This window comes from Sciurus carolinensis, chromosome 8 (assembly GCF_902686445.1).
Source record: "Sciurus carolinensis chromosome 8, mSciCar1.2, whole genome shotgun sequence".
Classification (NCBI taxonomy): Eukaryota; Metazoa; Chordata; class Mammalia; order Rodentia; family Sciuridae; genus Sciurus; species Sciurus carolinensis.
Window position 1 is genome coordinate 128,428,263 of NC_062220.1, and position 26,290 is coordinate 128,454,552.

Sequence of the window (26,290 nt, forward strand, 5' to 3'; positions counted from 1 at the left end):
AACCTTTATTTTATCCATTTAAATGGTACTGAGAATTTGTGTGGTGCGGAGAATCGAACCCAGTGCCTCACACATGCTAGGCAAGTGCTCTGCCACTGAGCTACAACCCCAGCCCTGTGTGGTTGCTTTTGAGCTCTGCAGTTCTTTGCATGGCTCAGGGAGGGCTGGAGCCGAGCAAGAGGCCTGTTCTGTTAGCTGGAGTTTCCACTGAAGTGCTAACTGCTGGATTCTTTGACCCTACAGCCTATGAGGGTATTTATAACTAGCTGTTTGCGTGCTTAGAGGAACTGAGACCCTGCTTTTCTGTAGTGGTTTCAGAGCCATGCCCTTGGTATGGCCTAAAGGGCAGACCTGGGGAAGTATGGGGACTCCGGCCTGCTCCCCATGACCTTGTTCTCTAATTTTCTGGCATGCTGGGCCAGGCCAGTGGCCCTTTCAGGGTTAATTTCTCTGCTTTGGAAGCAGCTGGCCAGTTTACACTCCTCCCTGAGCTGTACAAAAATACTTCCTTTGAAGTGTTAGGAGAAGCGGTGAAGGGTAAAACCTGGTGAAGAGTAAAATCTGGAGTGGGGCTAGAATGCACTTCTCTTCCAGGGAGTTTGCTGTGAGAGAAGCCCCAAGCCTTCATCATAACCTCCAAGGCTGGGTGGATCTCCTCACAGCTTACAGCTTTGAGCCCAGTTGGAGCTGGCTGTGTGTGTGGAGGGGAGGGCGGTGGAAGGGATGCACGCATGTGTGTACATATGTGTGTGTGTGTGTGTGTGTGTGTGTGTGTGAAGTCTCCACAAAGGATTGTTTCTCAACAAAAGAAATAGTTAGAATGCAGCCACCTCTTTGCAGGTGACAGGAATCCCTTTGAAGGCGCTTCTCCTTGTGGCTGTTCACATATCCTGGAGTATATGTGAAGTTCTAGAGAGGCCAGCGCTGCTCTTGCTCTCTACTAGGGTAGAAAAGTTGCTATTGATCCCATCTCAGTTTCAGGACAAAGCCCAGAAGTCCAGATGGGCACTGGGCTCAGTATTTGTGACTTCTCTCACTCATGGGTTCCCGTTTAGTAAAGTGGAGCTGGCAGCCCTTGCCACAAAAGTATTGTAAGGATCCATGGAAATGCAGAGTTGCGGGCACCTTGAGAAAGTGCAAGATACTTCTCTAATGCAGGCCCTACTGTGGAGCAGAAATGGCATTTAGGATAAAGGGGCCAAAGAGAAGAATGCCAGAGCAGAAATGAGACGGAACAAAGCTTGAATGTCTTCTTAATCCTTGAGTATTTGCAGCCGAGGAGGGGTTGGAGCGTGATGGGAGGAGAGGCAGCTGTTATATTCTAGAGAAGAATGCCAACCTGTTTCTCCCCACAGATGGGGCCACACAAGTTCTTTCTGAACTGTGGTTTTCAATCCCCTCTTCCTTGGAAATGCCCTCATATAGATTTCTTACATCTTATTACACTATCTCTTTTAGGCAAGGATGAGGTCCACAGATACAAAAATAATAATACCATGTGGCTGACATTTATTGCTGCCTTTTGCCAGGCATTGTGTTAAGCATCCAACATGAATGATCTCATCTGTTCCTCCTCATAGCCCTATGCTGTTAACTTTTCTTGTCTCCACTTTATAAATACGGAAACCAAGGTGGGAAGAAGTGAAATGACTTATTTCAGATTCTATTATGTGCTGTATGAGTATAGAAATACAGACCCAGTCAAGCTGACATTAGACACTTTACCCTTAGTAGATAGAAATTAGTGCTATGCCTCAAAACTGGTCAGAAGCTGTTTATAGGGAAATGAGTGGAACATTGAACTCTGTTCATTCAGGCAGTTTTGACTCATGTTAGTTTCATTGGTTGACTCTTATTGATCAGGTGTATTTGAATAAACGAATGTTTTCTGCCTTGTAGTTTCTGAAAGGTAACTTTTCTAATGACCAGTTCTCTATGTTGTCTTTATAACATAAATGCTGTTTCTCCCTTTCCTTTGAAAGGGAGGGAAGATGACTGCCTGGCTCTGTAGCTGAGGCTTTCTTAATAGTTGAAGATCTTGGTGCTGCAGGTGGACAGGTTGCCCTACATTCAGGAATCTTTAGTTATAGGACTTGCTCTTTCCTCAGCCTGGAACCAGAGTTGGCAGTTCCCTTCAAGGGGCTTGAGCTCCTGTCCTGCATCCTCCTCAGCTCACAGGGGAAACTGAGGCCTGGGAAAGTGAGTGATTCCCCCCACCCAAGTCTTGCATGGGGCCAAACTGAGGGCCAGCCTGGCAGGTTCCCAGACCACTGGCCACATGCCTCTTCTTTTCACCTGAATTTCAAACAGAAGGGAAGATGAAAGGACTAGAAATGACAAGTCAGAGGAGTAGGAGGGCTCTCATTTGCAAACAGTTTCGTTTGATCTTCACCCCTTTGTTTAAAAAAAAAAAAAGCCACACATACAAAACCACAACTGAGCACATGGTTCCCTCTAGTTCATTGAGGGGCAGCGTTTCTCTTTTAAGAAGGAAGCCCCCAGCCCCCAGTGGTCTGTTTCGCTTAGGGCCCCTCCCCCCCTCCCCTTCTGCTGCTCGGCTGCCAGATGTCATGCTCCTCTTCACAAATCTTTCAAAGCTTTTTACTGCTTATAGGATGGAATCGAAACCCTGCCTTACCTAATATTCTAAAGCCCGTGGCATTTTACTCCCAGTCTGTCTTTGCAGTTGGGTAGCCGTAGAATTGTTCAACTCCAGTCAAATGCCTCCTCCCAACAGACTTTGCCTTCATTTGCCTCTTTACCCACATACTGCCCATCTTTCAAAGCCGCTGCCTTCAAGAAGCTCTCAACAACTGCAGCATCCGCTTGTCTCTGCTGCCTCTGAACTTGGAACATCCTCATCTGGCCACTCATTTGGCACTTAATAATACATTCTTTTGTGGTGTTTAATTTACAGGTGTGTCTGTCTTCCCAGCTGGAAGGTAAGCTCACTGAGGCCCATGCTGTGCCTTCTCAGCTGGCTGCTTTGTAGTCACCTGCAGCATTCCATGGGCCTGGGATGGATGTGTGCAAGGATCTGGGACTGCAGTGCCTTGTTTATCTATTAATAAGAATGAAAACGCCACTACATGAATTTCTGAATAAAAGGGATCTGTACAGTGCCAGAACCAGCACTTTAAATCAGAATTACTGAATGAATCAAGGAATTTAAGTTTTTTTTTTTTTCCTCCTGGTCTGTGCCTGGCAGATGATCTATAGTAGAATTTTTGACCTAGAGTCCTTCAGTCCTTCAAGATGAAAGCTAATAAATATGTGTTATTTTAAATTTGCTATTGATGTTTAGCACCCTAGTTGCCTTTTTACTTTTAGACTTTCATGTCAATGTTTTTATAACTTCTCCCCCAACTCATTTCTTGATTCTACTCATAGTTATAATTGTTTTTCTCTTAAAAATATTTCTAATCATTTTTAGCCGTTATGAGAAGATATTTTGTTTTCTCAACTGTTTCCATAGTTTGTAGTTGAGTTCTTGATTCTGAGGGGATCAGGCAGGTTGACAGCCTTCCCTGGAATTTTAAATTTGACCTCCTAAAGGTGCACTTTCTTGTAGGGCAAGGATTTGTTTTCCCTTCTCCATTTCTTCCTAGTCCTTTTGTCTACCTTCTGGCCTTGTGTGTATGAAATTCTGACTTTGAACACACCTAGCCGCCCTGGCCCATGTCCCTTTCCCAGTGAACTTTTTTGTGCCCCATCTGTTTGTGGCATGTTCAGCTTCAGCTGTGGGTGAAATATGTTTGCATCCCTTTTCCTTTTTGGTGTTTTCATCCTTTCTTAAGTACAAAGCAGAAGAAGTGCTAATGACACAAGGTTAACATTGATAACTGTCCATTTCTAAAGTGCAGAAATAGGCTTGGAGAGGTAGGCGGCTTACCCAAGGCCACACAGCCAGTAAGAAGCAATACGGCCTTGTGATGTGTAGCTCAAGGATGTGCCATGTCCTGGGATGGCCTGGTGTGGTGGTGTTGGGGGTCTAGTGGTTTGTCAAGTACCTGTGGCTCTTAGAGGAAGGGAGTTGTCCAGATGATGCAGCCTGAAGCACTTACTCCACATGTTGTTCATAATTTGATTTTACAAATAGTGGTTATTTTTTTTTCTGGTATTGGGGATTGAACCCAGGGCCTCACATGTACCTGGCAAGGCAAGTGCTTTACTCACAGAGCTACATCCCTGGGCATTTTTATTTTTAACATTGATATAGGGTCTCACTGAGTTGCCCAGGCTGTCTTCAAACGTGGCTGTCCTCCTTCCTCAGTCTCCAGAGCTGCTCGGATTACACACACTGTTCCTGCAAGTAATGGATTTTGAGAGCTGGTTCTGGTATTTCCTCCCAGTTCTGGTGTATTCGTGGGTACTTTTCCAGAGAGTTGGACTCTATATCCCAGCATTGGCAAAGAACCCCTAAGGAGTGACACTAATGCCTCCCTGAGGGATTGTCAGGAGATGCATGGTCTGTGGGCTACCTTTTTAGTAGCTCCAGTGACTGTTCTGGGGACACAGTAGGAAAGTCAGATGTGATCTTCCCTTACCTTCATCCAGTGGCAAACTGCATTTTCTTTCTGAAATTAAAAGTTTGTGACGAATAAAAACAGCAAAGCATTAGAGGTTAATAACTCCTTTTTTCAAGCTCTTATTGTGGAATATGTTACATAGGCACAAGTAGACAAATGGTGCAATGCACAGTGTACCCCCATATACACATCACGTCACCCCTTTAGTAGTCCTCACTGCCTGGCTTCACTTGTCTCATCTACACCCCCAAAGCAAAGCCAACCTTGTGTCATTTTTTTCCTATAAATAAAAGATAAATACCCTTAAAAACAAACAAATGGAATCACAAGGCGAGCCCCACAAGAAATAAATGTTAAATTAGTGAAGTCCCCTCCAGAGGGACAGGCGTCCACTCCACCCCCACACTCAAGACACCGCGTGTGCATCTGTGCGTCTGTGCGTTGGTAACGGGGTCTGGTGGGGACCCAGCTGGCCTGCGAGTCTCTGCGCTGGCCAGGAGATCGGGATCTCGGATCCCCGTGGGCGCCACGATGGTATCGGGTTTGCCCCAGGCGGGAACCAAAAGATCAAAGGCGCCGCGCACTGGGGTGCTTCAAAGCCGCCAGAACAGCCCGGATTGATGCCCAGAATGAGAGCGCTCTGCTGATGTAATCGTAGCCTGTGAGACAGGTTCTTTAAAAAAAAAAAAAAAAAAAAAAAACAAAGACACCCCTTGTTTGTTTAGCGAGGTGAAGCGTGTGGCATGGAATGGAGGGCAGACAGCATCTGGAGGTCTCCACTCTGGCCAGGTGGGTCTTTGGGGCAAGAATGATGCAAGTTTTTAGGTGGGCTTACGGATTTTTTCCAAAAAAGAGAACCAGTTTCTCTTAAGAGAAGTTAATCCCCGCCCCTCCCCTTTCTTAGGATAGACCAGTTTGTTCCCAAGTGACATTCCTGAGATTTTGAAAGCTGAATCTCCTGGTGAAGGAGACCGGTATGGAACACAACTGGTGAACCAGGTGGGAAGTCAGATCTAGAAGGAGGCAGGCAGTTTGTGGGCTGCCTTTGGTCAACCTGCCCCTGGGGCAGGAAGCTCATCTCTTCCTTTTCCCAGAGTTGTGAGAGACTTGGAAGAGGCTGGCAGGAGGAGCCATTTGATTGGGGACAAGGGCTCCCAGGAATATGCCTGAAGGCCTGGATCTCCATCACCCGCCAGCATGAATATTTTCCCAGTCTATTAAAATCACAGAAATGTGACTGATCTTCTGGGTGTACCCAGCTTATGCTGGTGCCCCCTCTTTTTTTAGGAGTTCACTAATACACAAATCAGTGAAATTCAGTAACACTTGAGTAAACTCATAATCATATTGTTTTCTTGCTTAGTAAGTCTTGCAGACAATTATCCAGACTGACAAGGCAGCCCTCCAAATTGAACCAGCCCATTGGGTGTTACTTCTTCCCAAGATGTACCCCACATCAGAATTCAGGATCAGTGAGGTCTAAGGCATTCCTCAATTTAAATTATGGTGACTGAATTCCACCTTGGCATCTTACAGGTATCTCAGCCAAACCCAACATGTGGTGTAAAGCCAGATTTTTCTTCTCTTCCCAAACCTGTCTCTTTTCTGTTATTCAAAGAAGCTGGTATCATCCCAGACTATGCTGGCTTTCTCCATACATTTGGAATTGTTTGTAAACTCCAAGTGGGCTAGAATGGAAAGTTTTCCTTCCTTATTCCCTGCTTTTCTTTTCTAATATAAGTTAGGTTTTCCCCATCTTCTACAAAAGCACATGCCCCCAAACATTTTATTATAAAAATTTCAGATATATAGAAACCGGGAAAATTTTACAGAGAACACCCATATATATCCATCACCTATATTCTATCATTAGCATTTTACCTCAGGTCTGCGGCTGTGGCTCAGTGGTAGCGTGCTCTGGGTTTGATTCTCAGCACCACATAAAAATAAAATAAAGGTATCGTGTCCACCTACAACTAAAACAAAATATTAAAAAAATTTTTACCCCATTTACTTTATCACATAGTTGTCTGTCTACATGACTTTAATATTTGAAACCAAGTTCCTGTACATTCAACACATTGTAGGTACTTGGATACTTTAATGAATGTGACACAGTTTTTGAGGGCCTCTTTAATTATGTTTCTGTACCTTTAGATCCAGATCTTCCCTCCTACCCTGGAGCTCTTGCTTCTATGTTCAGACTCTCAATGGAGAACCCAGGAGGTGGCAGAGACTGTAGACCACTTGGGGCACAGTTTGCCGAGGAGACCCTGTTGTGCTTGAATGACTTGCCATCCCTTGTCCTGAAGCAGAGCCCGTTCCCTTTCCTTCATTTCATCCTCCCTCCCTTTGCCTTCCAGTAGTGTGGCCTTGTGGCTGCTGTGAGCAGGGAACATTTTTTCAGAGGCTATAGGGTTTTGTACAATGGGGTGGTTACTGTAGAGTATGTTGTTAGCTATCTAGGTGGAACTTTTGGTAGGTTTTAAAGAAATTGGTTTGAAAAATAAACAGCATTTTTTTTTTTTTTTTTTATGGAACAAATCAGGTTTCTTGAAATATCACTGTAAACTTGTGCTTTGGTGGTGGGGGATTCCATTGAAGTTGGTAAAACCAGCTTATCTTAAATGTTAACCCTTTCGTGGAAAGGCTTTAGCTCTCCCTTGTAAACCTGTTCAAAGGCTCCTGGAAGCCTAAAAGCTTGGACTTATAAGTAAAATGAGCAAGTTTTGCAAAGTTACAATGAACCACACACACCTTGTGGCATTGAGGCTTCTTATGAGCTCCCCCCCCCCCATTGTTTTGATTTGTATTCCCTCCAAAACAAATTGATAGGAGTGTGAGTGTGTGCAATGTGTATGTAAAGTCTTTAAGAGCAGAAGCAGCATGCACCTTTCTTACTATCGGGTCTACAAGCTTAACTGATTCTTCAGAGAATGGCATATTTTAGTTCCAACCTGTAGTTTTCCTGCTTAAAGGGCTTAAACTCAGATAAGTTTTAGGGTGTATGTATGTTCAGAAGAATGATCAGACTTTGCAGTGGTCTCCCGTGATCTCTAGGGTGCAAGAGGTCTGTGACCTGAGTTGGATAGTAGACCTGCTGACTGCCTGTTGTGCCTCTATTAAACCTGTTTTATTTTTTTGTAACTATAGAAGTGTTTTTAGTACTGAAACCAAGAACACCATCTCAGTTTGATTCCTTTAGAGGACTTTTTTTTTGTATAGTCCAGAGTTGTGATCAGTGATAATTAGAAACTAATTGATATCTTCCTACCTTCTATTTGATCTGTTTTTAATTCTTACCCAGTTCTTTTATTTTGGAGTTTTTAAGCCCATAGAGCAGTTGAATGACTGTTCAATTGATGACAAAATTGTTGCTCAGTCTGTATTTTTTATACATGCTCAGGGTTGTTTTTCTTTAATTTTTTTGCTTTTAGCTTCTTTTCTGATTCATTTTTTTAAAAACCCCTGTTTTTTGACTAGGTCATTGTAAAGTTGCCAACGTCATGCCATTTAGCCCCTCAATAACTCCAACACACACATCTGTTGAGACTAAGGACATGTTCCTAACCACTGCCACCATCATAACCACAACTTGACATTTTTAAAGTTCTCTGTCTCAGATTCCGGGGTGGGAAGGGTACTGGAGATTGAACCCCAGGATCCCATTTTCTTGGAGCTACATCTCCATCCCTATCACTGAGCTTCATCCCCATCCCTTTTTATTTTTAATTTTGAGACAGGATCTTGCAAAGTTGCTGAGGCTGGCCTCAAGCTTGTGATCTTCCTGCCTTAGCCTCTTGAACTACTGAGGTTATAGTTGTGTGCTGCTGTGCGTGGCTTAGAAATGTCTTTTATAGCTGACTTTGAAAAATATCCAGGATTTGTTCAAAGCTCTCATGTAATTTAAGTTTTTTTTTTTTTTTAAACACACTGGGAATCAAGCCCAGGGCCTCACATATGCGAAGTAATTTTTAAAGTATTTATTTAGCATATATGCATAGATACTATGGTGCTAACAGGAAGCAAAATACAAGGAAAAGTTCCTACTTCCTTAGCAAACCAAATCAGTTTCACTGTTCTGTCTCTTATGTTCTTTAAAAACAAAGTTTCAAATAGATCTTTTAGTTCATTTTTATAACCACCTGTGAGATAGTTGGTATCTTGGAATAAAAGAAAAAAAACAAAAAACTGACCTAAACTGTTGTGCTGCTTTACCACAAGAGCAGAAATTGTGGTTGAAAATTCTTTACAAGTTTTTTTAAATTATCAATGGACTTTATTTTATTTATTTATAGGCGGTGCTGAGAATTGAACCCAGCAGTTCACACATGCTAGGCAAGTGCTCTACCCCAGCCCTATGGCTGAGAATTCTTGCTGTTAACATTTGGAGAATACCAGAAAGCCAGTGGCCTTGGATTAATGTTTGAACTAAGAGGGAAAAAAGTCAACTCTTCCGTTTGTTGATTTAAAAGTTGACTCCTTTTGATGGTATAAGAGAATCTGTAGGTTGTAGGATTCCTTTTTCCCTGTCTTAGACCAACTAGGTTTCTCCATCTCAGTACTTTTGACACTTGGTACTGGTTGATCTTTTTTTGTTTGGGGGCTTGTCCTGTACATTGTAGGATGTTGAGCAGCACCCCAGGCCTCTATCCACCAGATACCAGCAGTAAACCCCCTCCCCACTTATGACGACTAGCCATGTCTCCAGACGTTGCCAAATGTTCCCTAGTTGGGGGTGGGGTGGGGGCAAAATTCAACTCCTAGTTGAGAACAATTGCTCTCGAAATTCTTTAAGGTTAATTGTTGAGTTGCTATTAACTGTGCTACTGATATATTTCTTTGGAGGGACATTTCCTATTATAATGGAAGTTCTTTTAAAGCCCTGTCCCAATTTGAGAACTCAGAAATTTATAGATGTCACTCACCAAGGGATCAGAATTAGTGGGCAGATGACAACTGAGTATGTGCCTTTTCATGATTTCTACACTTTAGCTGAAGCCTTGTTATCTGATACTTTTGGGATCTGTTTGTGGTTGGGTAATTGAAAAAGGTCAGTTAAGTTGAAGCAGCGAATGATTTTAAAAGAATGATAGTTTAAAATTAAGTTATAAGGGACAGGACTGTAGCTAAGTGGTAGAGCACATGCTTAACATGCTTCAAGCGTTGAATACTAAAAATAAATAAGTCTGAAACTTAGGAATATACATACAAGCCTAGGTCTTTATGAATGGGGCTACCAATACAGGCTTCTTAGAACCTTAAGTTAACTTCAACCATGATCTATCACTTAGAATTTACATTTCTGAGTTTTTAAGTATCTGAGCAAGACAAAAACACTTGTAAAGTTATTGAGAGCCTTCTATAATTTCACTTATTTTTCCCTTGTGTCCTCAAATTTGCACTTAGTTCTCATCACTTCTTATTTTTGGGTACCGGAGATTGAACTCAGGGGCACTCGACCACTAAGCCACATCCCCAGCGCTATTTTGTATTATATTTAGAGACAGGGTCTCACTGAGTTGCTTAGTGCCTCACTTTTGCCGAGACTGGCTTTGAACTCTTGCTCCTTTGCCTCAGCCTCCCGAGCTGCTGGGATTACAGGCATGCACCACCATGCCTGGCTTCTGAGCACTTCTTTAAAAATTATTTGCTACCATTAGCTGGGTGCAGTGGTACACAACTGTAATTCCAGCAACTTGGGAGGCTGAGGCAGGAGGATTGCAAGTTCAAGGCCAGCGTCAGCAACTACATAAGGCCCTAAGAAACATAGTAAGACTCTGCCTCAAAACAAAAAATAAAAAGGGCTGGGGATATGGCTCAGTGGTAAAGCACCTCTGGTTTCAATCCCCAGTCCAAAAAAAAAAAAAAAAGCCACCATTTAATTTTTCTTTTCAAAAAATCTGACTCAGTTTTCATAGACTAAAACTCTGGTTTTTATATTAATATTTAACTTAGTTAGATGATTACTGGAGACGAGTTTGCCTAAACAAATCTAGAAACACAGATAGCTCAGCTGGTGGGAATAGTGGTGTGTGTGCCTACTAGAGAGAAGTTTCCTGGCCAGGAGTCTTCAGTGCGAGCAGGTGCCAGGTGGTAGTTAGTTGAGCAGGTCTGTTAATGGCTTCCCACTGTGTTCTGAAGCGCACGAAGCGGCCCCCAGAGAAAAGCAGCAGTGCCCTGTCTAGGGTTGTGCCTCCTTAGGGGCCAGAAATTTGGGTTCAAACCCCAATTCTTCCCTTTTATCTGTGGATCTGGAGCAAGCCCCTAGCGGCCCCATGCCTCAGGTTGCTAATCCGTCAAGTGGAAATGATAGTAATGCTTGTCTTAACTACAGACCAGGTTATCCCACAGGTTGCATGCGGGCCATGTACAGGAAAGCCTTTGTAAAGGGCAGGGGACACTAGGTTGTCATTAAAGAGCCAGCTGTTTCTTAGCCTGAGAGTGGATGTGCTCTTCTGAGGGTATGTTGGCTGCTGCTGCCTCTTTGACCACAGAGCCCTTGAGCAGCAAGAGGTCTTGGTCAGAAGAGGAAATGCAGGAGGCTTTGCTCAGTGCGGCTCCTACCCACTGCGGAGGAGCTGGCTCTGAGCGCCTACCGTGCTGATGGTGAAGGCACGCGGGCGCCTGGGTCTTCGTCATCGGTCTTGCTCCAGTGGAGCTCACTGCTTCTCAGCCAGGAGCCCTGAGACAGGCGTGGGGAGGGCACGGGGGTGAGAGCACCAGGGCTTGCACTGTAGTGTCAGCCGCAGCCAGTGTTTCCTCACAGAGCCTCTACCCTTGCTCCGTGTGCCTACAACGTGAGTGGTATTGCGGAGACTGAACTACCCAGGAGGAAAAGAAGTAATCATTTCAGTACAATGTTTTAGAGCCTTCTGGAAAGAAAGCAGCTTTATTTTTTTCCAGGATGCTTCTTTCTTTCAGTGATTCATCTAAAGTTGACCACAACTGGGAGCTGTCTGCCAGAATGTTCTGCCCTCAAATGGTCAGATAAATCTGCAGCGATGTTCATACCTTGAAGGATCTTTTGTTGAGGTGTTTTCCTACATAAAGCAGAGCTGTTCCTATTGCCCTTTGTAACCTTCCTCCCCTGACCCCCAAAGAAAGTGTCTCCCAGCCTTGGTCCACTAGGTAAACACGTTGCTTTGTGAGTGCTTGTGTAACCTAAAGAACACTGAAATTGTGTAGTAGTTAACATGAGGGGGAACCCTAGGATTATTGTCCCAAAGCTGTTACAGGCACAGATTTTGCTCTTAGGTCAGCAGTGCTGTTTTGAGATGGGATTTGACAAAAGGGGAAATAATCAAAGGTTACTGAGCTATTAGGAAATGCCATCCATCTACCTATTCCCATTTATGCATTTGTCCGTCCGTCCATCCATCCAACAGTGCTGGTACTACATGAGGCACTACGGATACTTCAGCGGAAAAGACCCCTGCCTCGTGGAGTCAGCAGAATACTGGGAAAACTTAGGTTCTAGCACATTTCTCTTCTGGAATTAGAGACTCCTCCTTTCCAGTTGGACTGGTCTAGATATGTAAAGACAACTTGTGATTGAGGAATAGCCAAGTTTTGGTCAAACAGCAAAACGCAGGTGAGGCTGGTATGGTCAGAAAAGGTAGACGGTGTGATTGGGACATGCTGAACTCAGTGACACCTGAGAATTGTGGTAAGGGTAACACAGGTCATTGGCCAGGTTGGATCAACTTGAGACAAAAGCCCTTGGAACAGCCAAGTGTGGTACGTGGCACCTGTGCTAAGGCTCAGATAATAATCCTTCCCTGCTCCAGCACAGAAGACCCATTCAGCCACACTGGGGCCATTGCTGAGTGCCTACTGGTAATGATGAAAGCATGGGATCAGGGAAGTGTGTGGGGCAGTGGGTGGTGAAGCAGTTTATGCTTATCTTAGTTGGGGGAGGCCTCTCCTCTGTCCTGGCTTTGGTTGCCTCACCTGTAAAATGAGGCCTGTATCTCAAAAGGTCTTCCCGGGTTCAAATTTTTAAAAAAATAATAACAAATTTTAACATTGTTGAGTAAGAATGTGGTTGCCTCTTTGATCTTTGTGGTGATTCGCATGAATGGAGGGGAACAGACTCTTCCTGGTTCCCATTACCTTTGGAGTGAGTGCAGAACATCCATTTGCTGATGACTGGATCCCTATTGGCATGCACATAATCTTAGTGTGAGAGTGTAGTAACCATTACATGGTGACCAGGCTGTGTGTAAGTGTCCTTACAACCCATCATGAGGCTGTTGGTCTTGCCCTAAGAGGAATTGCTGCCTTGTCCTGCAGCGACTCCAGCTGAGAGGCAACGCTGAGCAGAGAAGTGGGCCTCTGCAGCTAGAACCCCAAAAGCCTGGGCCAGACTGACCTTTACAACCTTGATTTGGGTGTTATTGGCTGTGGTTGGCTCCCCTTAAGATCCATCACAGAGGAAGTCACCAGATATTTGTTTGCTCTGTAGTCTTCTTCACCACTAGTAAATCTTTAGGCATGTCTTCCCTCAAATCCTGTCTGTTCTCTCTCCTCTTCCCCTTGCCCTCTTCTCCTTCTATCTACTTTAATAGAAAAAAAAAAAACAAAACTGCTAATTATATGGAAAACTAGATTGCCAGCATTTGTCAAGATGGAGTGTTGTAAGGGAGTCTGTGCATACCACATATGATAGTGGCCATATTGTCTTAAATATATCATTTGACACTCTAAAATATACACTTCCCTCTCATAGCAAAGCTGCATACCCCAATTCCACCATAGTCTTCCCTTTCTTCTTAATTTCTCTAGAAATTTTTGGAATCTACTTAGAAGAACTGGGGAATTGTACATTATAGTTGTTTCAAGCCTGATCAAATCAAGTTTGAGCAGTATGGTAATTCAAAGATGTTTTAGGTGGTGTTCAGATTTTTTTTTTTTTTTTTTAATAAAGCACTTCCCCAAACCTGAATGAAGGAGTCGGTGTTCCCATTGAGCTAAAGTTGAGCCTGCTGGTGCTTATCATAACTATTAGGGAGTTAACGTTACCTCTGCCTTGTTTGAACATTAACCAAAGGGCTTCCTCTGCCATATATGTTATCAGCGATTCCTTGGAACAGTTTTTGGCGGCTGAGCTTTGTTCTTCACAGAGATGCTAGGACAGGATGAGGATAGACATTAGGCCATAACAAAGGGAGATTCTTGATTATGTCCAAAGAAACACTGGCTTTGTGGTTACATTGAGTTTGCCTTTATAACATTTTGTAACCTGTCAACCATGACCCTAGCCCAGCAGTTACCTGGATCTGGGGGAGAAGGCTCTAGTGATTATTTCATTGTGTAACAATGAAAGGAACCTATTTCCCTATTTGGAATGCTCATTTGAGTTGCTTCATGGAAACTGAGTGATAGTGGGGTGCAATTAAACACAGTTGAGTGCTTTCTGCTTAAGGACTTGGGGTACTAATGCTCTCCAGGCTACTCATATGTAGGGGAATGATTAAGGGAGGTACCGCTGTACTGCAGATGTGTTCATTTGGTTATTAACAAAAGGCTGGATGACCCAGAAACTTAAACCCTGAGAAGAACAAAAGTACTTTCAACTTTTCAAATGGGAAGATCTTGGAGGCTCTTGAATAGCTCCTCTGGAGTGCTTTCTTTGCCACCTAGCTGCTTTGGAGCAGTGGCGCCTAATAGCTTCCTAGCCTAGTGGGCCCCGTAAAATTTTAGCCTATTTCTATATAGAGTGCTTTGGAGTGGCCATTTCTCTTTGCCTCTCATTTACTCTCAAATACCCCTTAGAAAAAGAGCTGATGAGGTGCATTGAGACTTGGCATCAAAAGCCATTCATTGGTAGTCATTGCTTAGCTCTCCTGCATTCTTGGTCTTAATTTTTGTTAAAAAAAAAAATCATTTTGAAGAATTGCTCCCATTATGCAAGAAGATACACTCATTAAAATCTGACCAGTGAGAAAGTGTACAAATTCAGAAGGGGAAGCCCTCCTATCCTTCTCTTCCTCCTGTAGATACTATTGTGACCAGCTAGGTGTCTGGTTTTTCTTTACTGTGTATTTATCTTTACATGATTTTGCATAAATGGGATTATCCTGTACACCAATTACTAGACTTGCTGACCCAGGGCCTCCCTGAATCTAGGGCACTGCAGGTGCACTACAACAAAACTTTGTGTTGGCTCACGATGTATATGAGACAGGTATGTTCCCAGGCACTTGAAGAGCGTAATTCTTCCTTCTCCTCTTCCTCTTTTTTGGGCGGTGCTAAGAATCAAACCCAGGGCCTTGCATATGGCAGGCAAACACTCTACCACTGAGCAACATCCTCAACTCTCTCTCCTCTTCTGTAAGCTTCAGGCATTATTCCACTTTCTGGATATTCCTGTTAGGATTCTTGATTCTTCCTGCCTTGTTCTCCTAATTGGGCTCTTCTAGAATGAAATTTCTGCATAGTTCAATTCCTTCGAGACCCAAACATGCAGACCCCTTTGTGGGAGACTGTTTGTATGTCTGCTCTTTGTCCCTAGAGGTACCACTGTTAGTGCCTTAATCACGTGATCAGCTCTGACCCTGCTGAGGCAGCAGGCCTTGGTGTCCAAGGATAAAGGCCTGTTGTTTGTAGGTTTCCAGCCATCCAACCCAGACTAAAATTGCTCTTTCTGCCTTTGCTTTTGCGTTGCTCTGCTCATATCCTTGGCTCATTGCTTTATTCAAGTTCTTTTCCTGAATCATACTCACCAGGCTAGGCTTCTTGCAGTCAAAACTGCTGTCTGTACACTTAAGGGCTGGCCTGTCTGCTGTTGAAGTGCTCTGCAGGTAAAACGCCCACACCAGTGCCTGCTCCCTGGGGTCAGCATCCCACCTCATCCCATCTCCTCCAAGACTGGTTGGATTCCTGCCTCTAGTGGCTGCAGATCATGATTTGCTACATTTCTTTCACTGTGGTTTATAATAGAATCCATGTTCCTAAGTTTGACTATAGGGTCACTTCCACCAGCAACAGAGGGTTCTCTAAAGAGGCTCCCCACCTGAGTTCCCAACTGTCCCACTAACCCAGGGGATAGGAGAGGGGAGGAGAGGATGCCTTTGCCTCAAGAAGCATTACCTGTTCTCCACCATGGAGGAACTCACACCAGTAGCCTTTCCCAGTGCTCTCCGTGGAGTGAGGGAGCACCGAGGTGCAGAGTGGATGCATGGTCAAGGTGGTTTAGGAGCTGCACTCTTACGTTCTCATAAACACGGGTTTCTCTTTAGACTGTTATTCCCTCCCAAGTGCTGTCATTTTCATTGACCTTGAGGCATTTCTTGGGCATCTCCGCTCATTGGTGTTCCCATACTCATGCAAAGGTCTTCAGCCATAGGCTCCTGATCAGGGAGAACAGCCTCCTGTCTCTGCACTCCAGCTGCTTTCTCCTTACCCTCTGCTCAGAGTCCTGACCTGACTCAGACACCACCTAGACCCAGACCTCCAGGGTCCTTCGAGCCTGGGTGTGATGATTGCCATGCCCACCCAACGTGGCACACCTGTACAGCCTCATACTGTGGCCAGGTGCTGTCCCCTGTCCAAGCAGCCTGTCCTGGCAGAGCATGAAACTCAGCACCTGAGAAAGTGGGCCGCACTTCTTGCTCTCGGAAGGTGCCCTGAGCAGCTGCTTGATCATGGGTGAATGACTGCCAAGCGCAGTGTATTCATCCTTTCTCTCCTACCACTCCAGCCCATTTTGGCTATGCCATCTCATGGGGTTGGAATAAACTAATTGACTGTAAGAACTAGTGATTTTTTTTAAAGGTGTGGTTTATGTGTTTTTCTTTCCCTTGACTTTCATTGGGTTTTGCTAATAAACAAAGCAGCCTCTTGAGTGCCTTTGAAAGTAGAGCTGGAATACTGGGGAGAGCTGGGTCTTCTCTACTAGGTGGGAGTCAGGAGTCTAAGGATGTTCCTGTTGGGAGAAGCTGGCTGGGGGTTATAAGTAGACCCCAGCTGGCCACAGAATAGAAGGAGGACGTCAGGGGCCATCCCAAAGCCAGGGTTCACAGCCTGACGCAGCATCTTGTTCATCAGAGCTGCTACCTATCAGGTACAGATTTAAGACTCTTCTTAAAGTGTGAAGATGAGTCTCTTAAGCTGTTAGTTGCCCTGCCCTGGCGAGTGCTGTTAATGTAAAATAGACTTAGAGGCCATAAATTTGAAGACGACCATAATTGACCAAAGTGCAAAACAAAATTTTATCAAGAGGCAGGAAAAAACAACCCATGCCAGACTGGTTTGTCTGAGATTTGTCACTGTAAGCATCCCAGAGGTCCCTGTGGAAGCTGGCGTGGGTGTGGGGGACGGATGAACAGGTCAGTGTAAGCTTGGGAGTGGCCAGTGCCTGTGTTCTGGGGCACGTACCATGTTTGGGCATGTGGCAGCTCTTAAAATGCTATTCATCCATCAACACACTGACCCCTTTTTTAAGTTTCATTGTTCTATTGTTTTGACTATAAAAGTGGCATTTGTTACAAAACCAGTTTCTGTGATCTAGAACAGCACTCTCAAATTTTTGTGTACATCAGAATCATCTGGCCCCACCTCCTTGAGCGTCTGTTTCTGTAGCTCTGGGTGGGGCCTGAGAATTTGCATTTCTAACAAGTTCCCAAATGCTACTGCTGCTGTTGCTACTGCTAATTTGACAACACCCTTTGAAGACCATGCTCTGGAAGATACAAAGGAAGGAACATTGTCTTTAATCTTATCATTTGGAGAGAACCATTGTTAACAGTTTAGGGTTTAATGAATGTGCGCACACTTACATGGAGTGGTAGTTCTGGGTGATAGTATTGCATTTTTTTTTTATTGTAAACAAATGGGATACATATTGTTTCTCTGTTTGTACATGGAGTAAAGGCATACCATTTGTGTAATCATAAATTTACATAGGGTAATATTGTTTGATTCATTCTGTTATTTTTTCCCTTCCCCCCCACCCCCCACCCCTCTTTTCCCTCTATACAGTCCTTCCTTCCTCCATTCTTGCCACCCTCCTTAACCCTAACCCTAAACCTAACCCTAACCCTAACACTAACCCCAGTATTGCATTCTTAAACATTCTTTTTATTTTGAAGTAGTTTTGTATCTACAGAAAAGTTGCAAAAATAGAAAGGGAGCTCTCATATACCTTGCACCTGGTTTCTTTAATAACTTACACTGTTATAGAACATTTGTTATATCAAAGAAACCAATATTGGTATGTTACTGCTAACTATACCCCATACTGTTGTCACTTTTAGTGAAAATATGTGTATTTTCAAAAATATTCAAATAGAACTGCATAGAGACAGAAACTGCTTCACTCCTTCCATCCCACTTCCTATATATTCTAGGATATTTTTCTCATTTATATATACACGTAGTTATATATACACACACCCCATCCATCTTATTTTGGGATATGCTTTTTTCATTTAAATGTGTTTTGAAAGATTTTCTACATTAATGTATCTAGATCTGCCCCATTTAAAAAAAAATTGTAGTTGTAAATGGACAGAGTGCCTTTATTTTATTTGTTCATTTTTTTATGTGGTGCTGAGGATCAAACCCAGTACTTCACACATACTAGGCAGGTGCTCTGCCACTGGGCTACAGCCCCAGCTCCATTGTTTTTTTTTTTTTTTTAATATTTTCATTAGTTGTTGACAAACCTTTATTTATTTGTATGTGGCGCTGAGAATTGAACCCAGTGCCTCACACATGCTAGGCAAGAGCTCTACCACTGAGCCATAACCCCAACCCCCATTGTTTTTTAATGGAAACACACACAGAGTTTTTTTGTACCCTTTCTAAAAGTTATCTGTTTCCAGATTTTAAATCTAGCAGATTAAAGGTGAGGTCTGGCACACCTCCCTTTTATCTTACATTGGAGGTTAGAGATTATTTGCCTGCTTTAATGGAGTGCTTAGCATGTTCCAGGCACTGCCAGGTACTTAGCATATATTATCTAATTCAGTAATCGGGACAATCTTATGAAATAGGTATCATTATATCCCTGTTAACAGATGAGGAAACTGAGGGTCAGGGAGGTTAAGTGAGCAAAACCCTTTGGCCACATTCTAGCCCAAGCCGTCCCTGGCATTTTGGGTGCTGTGAGCCACCCAGCGTAGTGAGCACATTGCTTGTTTGTTCAGCCTTCCTGTGTGCTTCACCTGGTACTACAGTATGAACGTGATGGATGTCTTTCAGGAACTCACAGTCTAGTGGGGAGAGAAGGATATAATTACATATACGAAGTGTTACTCTAGAGGTTATGAGAGATTGCAAGGTGGGTTTTCGATGTCTTAAAAAGTCGCTGATGGAGTCGCTGTGTGCCTGAACTGGGATGGTGCAGCTGGAGGAACAGATGCTTCCTGACTTAGAATGGGATAACATCCCAATAAACCCATAATAAGTTGAAAACATTGTGGGCTGAAAATGCATTGAATATACCTAACCTGTGGAACATTCTAGCTGAGCAACACAGTACACTGTAGAGTCCCGGTTCCTTCCCTTCGTGATCTCATCATAGTGGACTCCAGCTGTGGTTGACTGCCATGTCTAACACCAGTGGAGAGTAACACTAAAACAGGAAAAGATCAAAATTCAAAGTATGTTCTCTACTAAATGCATATGATTTTCACACCATAAAATGAAAAATTTTCTGTTGAACCATTTAGACCAGGGACTCCTATATAGCATTCAATCCCAGCTCAAATTCTGATTGTTACTTTTTAGTTGAGTGACTCTGGGCAAGTCACTTAACCTCTCTGAATTTTTGTTATAAGTATCTTTAAAAATACTTCCTAGGGTTGTTGTAAAGATTAAATATTAAGAACTAGCTGTTGTTCTGCTTCGTAAAAACAGTTTATTTCTCAAGAATTAAATCCAGAAGCTTCCTTGAGCTTCTCATGTCCCACCTTGGTTCTGCAGCAACCTCCTGGTGGGCCTGCTTGCACCACACCCTCCGCTTCCATATCCCTTGTATTCTGTTTGCATTGCCTCTCTTCTGTCCAGCTACGGTTTCTTGGAGCTCAGAATCTGTGCCTTTCATTCTTGTGTCCCCTGCAGTTTAATGGGGATGCATTAAACATCAGTTGCAGACCCAGATGCCATAGAAAGGGCTCACATCCTGCATGTCAGGTTATGCTTACATGTTACAGTTTTTGAAAAGTTTTTTCACCTCTCCCAACTGCCTGATTTTTAATGACATTAGCCTTTGACACCCAACTTGAGTTTTTAACACAGAAGGGTTATTGAACATTTTGTTCACCAGGATTTTTGATGAATTATATCTGGACGTATGAGTGTAGTCTTCGCTATGAATTGATGTAATCCTTAGCTCTCTCACTGGGAGAAAGATTTATGTGGATATTCCCTCCGCTACTTAGAAAAGCAGAACAAAACCTCTGCAGGCCTGTGTTTTGTGTGACCGGGTAGTGCTTACTAGACTGCCACAGGTTAGACGAAGTGTCGTTCACTCTTTCCCTTCCCTGCCCACGCTTGTAGGAAGGAGCAAGGATTCTGGACCAACCACGTTGGGATAATACCGTAAAGAAGTTTTGGTTGACGATGAGCGAGTTAAGGGAAAGATTAGTTTCTTTGCTCTGTAATGACCAGGAGAAGTTCCTTAGTTTTGTCCTAGGAGGGTTGGTGGTTCCGTGTCAACCTGAACCCTCTAAATGGTAACCTTGAAGAGAAATATGCCAATGTTATTTTTCCTCCTCCTGGAAAACCAACTGAACTTGTAGAGGATGTGAAAATCCACTCTCCCAGATTCGAACAGCAGGATTCTCGTTTTCAGAGGGCAGTAACAGAAAGCCCCACTAGGCTTCTGCCTTTACATTTTTTTCCCCCCTTAAAGGAGATCGCTCCCCCTTAAGAGAGCCAACTATTCAGAAAACTTAATCACAGGTTCTTCTTCCATTCAGACTTAATCTGGTCATTCAGAGGCCCTTGCCCCTCCCCTTCAGAGGTGCCGGCGCCTGACCCAGGCCACAGAGGTCTTCCTCTTGGATCTTCAGAAGGCTCAGAAGGCAGGAGTGGTGCCCCATTCTTTTGGTGGGGGGTTGGGTTGGTTCTTTTAAAGTTAATCTCTGGTTGTGAACTGTAACCATCAGGGATTCACTCCATAATTTACCATTGTAGCCAGAGCTTTTGATGGTTTCAACCCCCAAATTTTTTGATGAAAAATAACCAAATGACCAAAGTGTAATGGAACTTTATTTCACTGAGTTTGTTCATTTTATGGACAGTTGATCCTTTTCAGGCACTTGAGTCCCCCTTTTTCTGTCTTCAGTTCGGTAACGTGTAGTGAGAAAGCAGAGGGCCTCAGGAACTCTTTCTTCATGTAGTAAGCACCCATCTTTCTCCGCACATTTCTGTTTTCCTCTGATGTTAAAGCAACAAGAGTAGCATAGGGTTTTTAGCCATCTTTTTGCTGCAGAAGGGTTAGTTCCAGGTGGCAGCGGCGGCGGTGGTTGTTAAGGAAGAAAACCAGGCGGCCCTTTGGTATTGCCAGGGTGCACCTGCTTGTTCATTAGCTGTGTGGCGCTGAACTCTCTGGAGTAGTTTACATCTGTCTTTATTGATTTGAATTTAGATGAATTTTTTGGTCTCTATTGTTTTTCATCATAGAAATTTAATTTTGGATTCATTGTAATTGTTAGTGCTAAAATTCTGTACAGTTGGTTCTAACTTCACCAACCTTGTAGAATGAAATTACTTTATTCTGTGTGCTTTTAATTCTATGTTTACTCTTTTCCACTTGACCGATGACAATCATTGGTAGTCTTGACCTGTTGAATGAATTATTTAAATACTATTTTTGTTTTTAACCCAGGACATTTTGTATCTGCAAAACTAGTGAAGATAGATCTATTGATTAAAAACAGGTGGTGGTAAGTTTTCAACTTCTGAGTTTCCAAGTTGAAAGAAGTCTCCCAGACCATTTTACTTTAGCTCTTCCACGTGGGACGTGGATCTTCCATGATATTTCAGGCCTGTGCCTTTTGTGCATATACCTGTATCCCTGTGAGCCTTGCATATAGATGTGCCCACCTGCCTGGTGGCCCAACTTCTCTGAAAATCCCTGAAAACTAATGGGTGTACTGTGTTTTTTTTGGAAGAGAAAGGAGACCCAGCACTTTTATAGAGTATGTCAAGCCATTTAGTAACAACCAGAAACTAAGTGAGCAATGGAGTCCAAGCTGTTACCCCTTTCCTTCTCCTTCCTACACCTCATAATGGTGTTGGAATGGGAGTTGGAAGACCTGGGCTCGCCACAAGCCAGATGACCGTGAGCAAGTCTTAACGCCCCACGGTCTTTCTGTAGTGTGAGGGAACGGGGCTTGATTGTCTGATGTCTTCCCCCTGAGTTCCATATGATTCCTGGGGGCTGGTGGGACATGTGAGTATCCACTTAGAGCCTGTGGACTCGGTTGACTCTTGTGTCTTTCACCTTGAAAAATGAGGGCAGCTTTTCCTCAAATGAAGTGGTGCCCTCAGATTCCCTTATTTCGATTCTATGAACCAGTCGTAGGTCCTTTCTTGGGAAAGGGGCAATTTGGACTAAAGATTTAGAGATTTTTCTACTAAGAAATAATCATATTTGTTCTCAGATGGTCCTTAAAACTGATAATTTCCCTTTTATCCCTAATGGCCACTCTTTCCATAGCTATGGGCTTTATCTGTCCGTCTCAGATATGCTGAAAGATTTGACTAGTGCTTAAAAGGCATAGTCAGGAAATGCTGTTTTCTCTATTTCTTTATCCTCCTACTTTCCTCCTTATTGAACAGCACAAAACTACCAGGTTTTATGTTCCACTGGGCAGCTGCTGCCAGTCTGATGTTTTTCTCTCCCCTTCTCCTCCTCCTGTCCATCGGCACCGCCACCCTGCCCCCTCATTCTTGCTCCACTCTGAAGGGAGCTGTACCTTTGTGGTTCTTCTGCAGCTGCTGGACTTTGATGGGGACATGCTTGCTGCCTCTACACTTGCTTCCCTTAGCAACCGGTCCTTTGACGATGACCTCTTGCTGTTTGCCTGTTGTCTCTCATGTTGGATTATAGATGAGAGATTTACCAGGCTGGGGGTAGGGCCCTGCTGTTAGCACATTTCTTTTAGGGTTCCCAGCGTCCCTCAGCTTATATTTTCTCTCTCTAAAATATGAGGTTTGGAAACGGGGTGTGTGTGTGTGTGTGTGTGTGTGTGTGTGTGTGTATTCTTGAGCACACAGAATATTAGGGCTGAATCCAGGAGAATTAAGTTTGTAGGGTGGTCCTAGTTGTGAGCTAATTTGGAAATAGATGCTGTGGTGATTATTAAGGCTCCTTGATTTACTTCTCATTTTTATTATAATGTGATTAACACACATGGGAGGGGGAGGGGTGCCAGCATTTGTTCCCCTTTAACCTCCCCAAATGTTTATTAGCACTAAACTTGCTTCCTGATGTAATGTGAGCTCTGGGAATTGCCAAATTATCTTAATCTCCACACATTTTAAAACCCGTTTTCCCCCAGAGCATCAAATTTTCTCTTCATTTAAAGCAGCGGAGCCTCATGGTCCTTGGCCCTTGCCCTGTGTGAACAGCTCACAGTGTGCTTGAAGCTCAGTTATGCATTTCTCTTTAGCTCAGTGAACTTGCCACTGTGAGGAAATTGTATCCCCAAATTGCTTCTTTGCTAATGGGATTTTCGATACTCTAATTGTCTTCCTATTCCAGGTATTCCTTTTATAAACTGAGAAAGTTTACTTTTAACTGATTTCTCCACACCCCCAAAATATTTGGAGAATATTTTTCTTTATCTAAAGCTAAGTATTTGAGAAGATGCCTTCAGTTTTTGTCATTAGGAATTTTTTTTTTTTTTGGGATGTTAGGGATTGAACCCAGCCAGGGGTGCTTAACCACTGAGCCACATCCCCAGTCCTTTTTATTTTTTATTTTGAGACAGGGCTCACCAGGTTGCTGAGGTGGCTTTGAACTTGCAATTTTCCTGCCCCAGTCTCTCAAGTCCTTGGGATTATTAGCATGTATCTCCTCCACACACTGCTGTGGGTTTGCATTTTTAAAATTCATTTGTGTTAGAAATGCTTTGCTGTTTTAAGAAATTGCAATTTTCTCCAAAGAAAGTTACATCCCTTAGCAGGGATTTATTAAAATAATATATCATCGTTCTATAATCTAACTCCAGAATGATTTAACAGTTCATGGGAATCGGTGTTTGAACTGTTTATTTGTAACAGAGTTCAGGAGGACTGTCCATTCACTAAAGGTGAATGAATGGCAGTGGACTTGGGAGTTTTTCTGTTTGTTGATGGTTAAAATAATTACTCATGGACCTATCTTTATTTGGAAATGTTTGCAGTTTGGGAAGAATGAAAAGTGTTGGTAGGTGATGAAGCAGGTTATCTTGAGGCATCAGAGTTCAGAGTGGTGGGAAAGGGACTTGGGAATGGATGTAATTTGTCTTGGTGGTCGGTGATGGCTGCTGATGGTTGAGAGGTCTGTACACTGTTGAGGTATGCTTGGCTGTGAGGTTGGTTGATGGGGAGATGAATAGCTGAAATCACGGGCTGAGATGCCGTATGCTTCCTTGGCCCTTAGTGTCACCAAGTACTTGAGAAATCCATAAGGATGAAAGAAGATGAATATTAATGGCCACTTCGTGGGAAGTTGTTGAGAGGCCAGTTCAGAGTGTTGGAACATGGATGAAATTAGAATGCTGTGCTTCTGATTTCTTTAAGCACATAATGGGAGTCCACGGGTGTCGCGATAGGTACCCTGTCATCAACCATACACTGCCGAATACTACTATACTGTGTGGGCATACCGTTTTATTCTTCCATTCATCAGTTCATTATTCGAATTGTTCCTTGGTTATTATCGGTGATGCTGCCATGAATATTCATAAACAAATTTGTATGGGCATGTTTGCATTTCTCTTGGGCATCTGCTTAGGAGTAGAATTGCTGGGTCATATGGTTACCCTACATTTCATATTTTTGAGGAACTGCCAGACTGTTTCCCAACACGGCTGTGCCACTTTACATTCCCATCAGCAGTGAATAAGGTTCCAGTTTCTCCATGTACTCACTAACACTAGTTATTATTTATCTTTTTGTTGATAGTCATCCTTAGTAAGGAGGTATGAAGTGATATCTCACTGTGGCTTTGATTTGCATTTCTCTAGTGGGTAAGGATGTTGAACATCTTTTCATGTGCTTATTGGCCATTCCTATGCAATTCCTATTGCGGAAATGTCTATTTAGAGCCTTTGTCCCTTTCAGTTGGGTTATTTGTCATTTGATTTTTGATTTGCAAGAGTAGTCACACTTTTAAAATATTGAGAATCACAAATATTCTTTAGGTGAGTTATTGACATTTATCAAATGAGAAATTAGAACAGATCAATTAAAGATATTTTTAAGTCATTTAAAAATGACTTAAAGGCTGGCAGCATTTAAAAATGACTTAAAAATAAAAAAAATTTTAATAAAAATTTTTTTAAAAATTCATTGCCTATTAACCAGAATAACTTTTTAAAAAATACATTTTTAGTTGTCAGTGGACCTTTATTTTATTTGTTTATTTATTTATTTATATGTGGTGCTGAGCATCTAACTCAGTGCCCTGCACATACTAGGCAAGCACTTTACCACTGAGTCACAACCCAAGCCCCCAGAATAACTTTTTAAAATAAAAAACAAATTTTTGTTTTGGAAAATTAGTGAAATGAATAGCCTTGTTTTATATATTTGTTAACTCTCCCTCTCCTAGTGCTGGAATTGAACCCAGGACCTGATGTATGTTTGGCAAGTGCTCACCACTGAGCCACATTCCCATCTCCAAAAATCCCTTTAATGCCTGACTCGTTAGTGGAAGTTGGGAGTTGAGGAAGTAGCTTAGTGGTAGAGTGCTTGCCAAACATGCACAAGGACCTAGGTTCTATTCCTAGCAAACACTCATGCATACACACATATACACACACTCGAAAGAAAGTTGGATTCTCACTTCTGTTTCTGTACCAAGTCTATTGCAATATACTGTGGTTGAAGTATGTGAAGAAAATCTGGCCTTATACAGATACGTTATTGAAAAAAGGATAGCATTTTCATAGCCTCTTAAGATAATTATGTTTTTTTTTTAATTATGGGGGTGCAGAGATTGAACCCAAGGGTGCTTAACCACTGAGCCATCCCTACCCCTTTTTGTATTTTTGAGGCAGAGTCTCACTAAGTTGCTTAGGAACTCACTAAGTTGCTGAGACTGGCTTTGAACTCATAATCCCCTACCTTAGCCTCCAAAGTTGCTGTGATTGCAAGTTGAAGTATGGAATCTGAAACCATACCAATGAACTCTTCATATTCTTTCATAGTGAAATCCATGGGTTTCTCTTACACCCTGAATAGGTCTTTTACTAACAGATGATTTTATATTATCATGCATTGGTCACTTAGAAAATATTGATTCATCTAGTCTTGCATCTCTTCCAAATACCAACACATTTCATTATACAGTTTTTAAATATTCACATTTGTTAATATCTCCATTTATATCAATAAAGTCTTTAGGTATCAGGACTTAAGCTCATGGCAGTAGATAGAAGCTTCCCAGAATTCTGATTTTTACTTGAAAGTTCAAATTTTGTCATTGGCAACAAATATTTTCAGTTTTTCTTGAAACAACAGATTTGCTTCATTCGAGAAAATGCCTGTCCTGTCTCCCTCTGTAAATATCTGAGATAAAACCATACATTGTCAGT

General features: G+C 42.8%; 1 protein-coding gene across 2 annotated transcripts in view; it reads left to right on the forward strand.

Moving 5' to 3' along the window:
- Znrf3 (zinc and ring finger 3) overlaps positions 1 to 26,290 on the forward strand; it is a 143,333-nt gene that overhangs the window by 27,716 nt on the left and 89,327 nt on the right. Inside the window, exon 1 of one of the 2 annotated variants that reach the window (XM_047562220.1) lies at positions 5,288 to 5,318. The exons of the other annotated variant lie outside the window; for it this stretch is intronic. The gene's annotated coding sequence lies outside the window, so the exon portion shown is untranslated. Of the gene's footprint in view, positions 1 to 5,287; positions 5,319 to 26,290 lie in introns of those variants that run through there. 2 annotated transcript variants of the gene reach the window in all.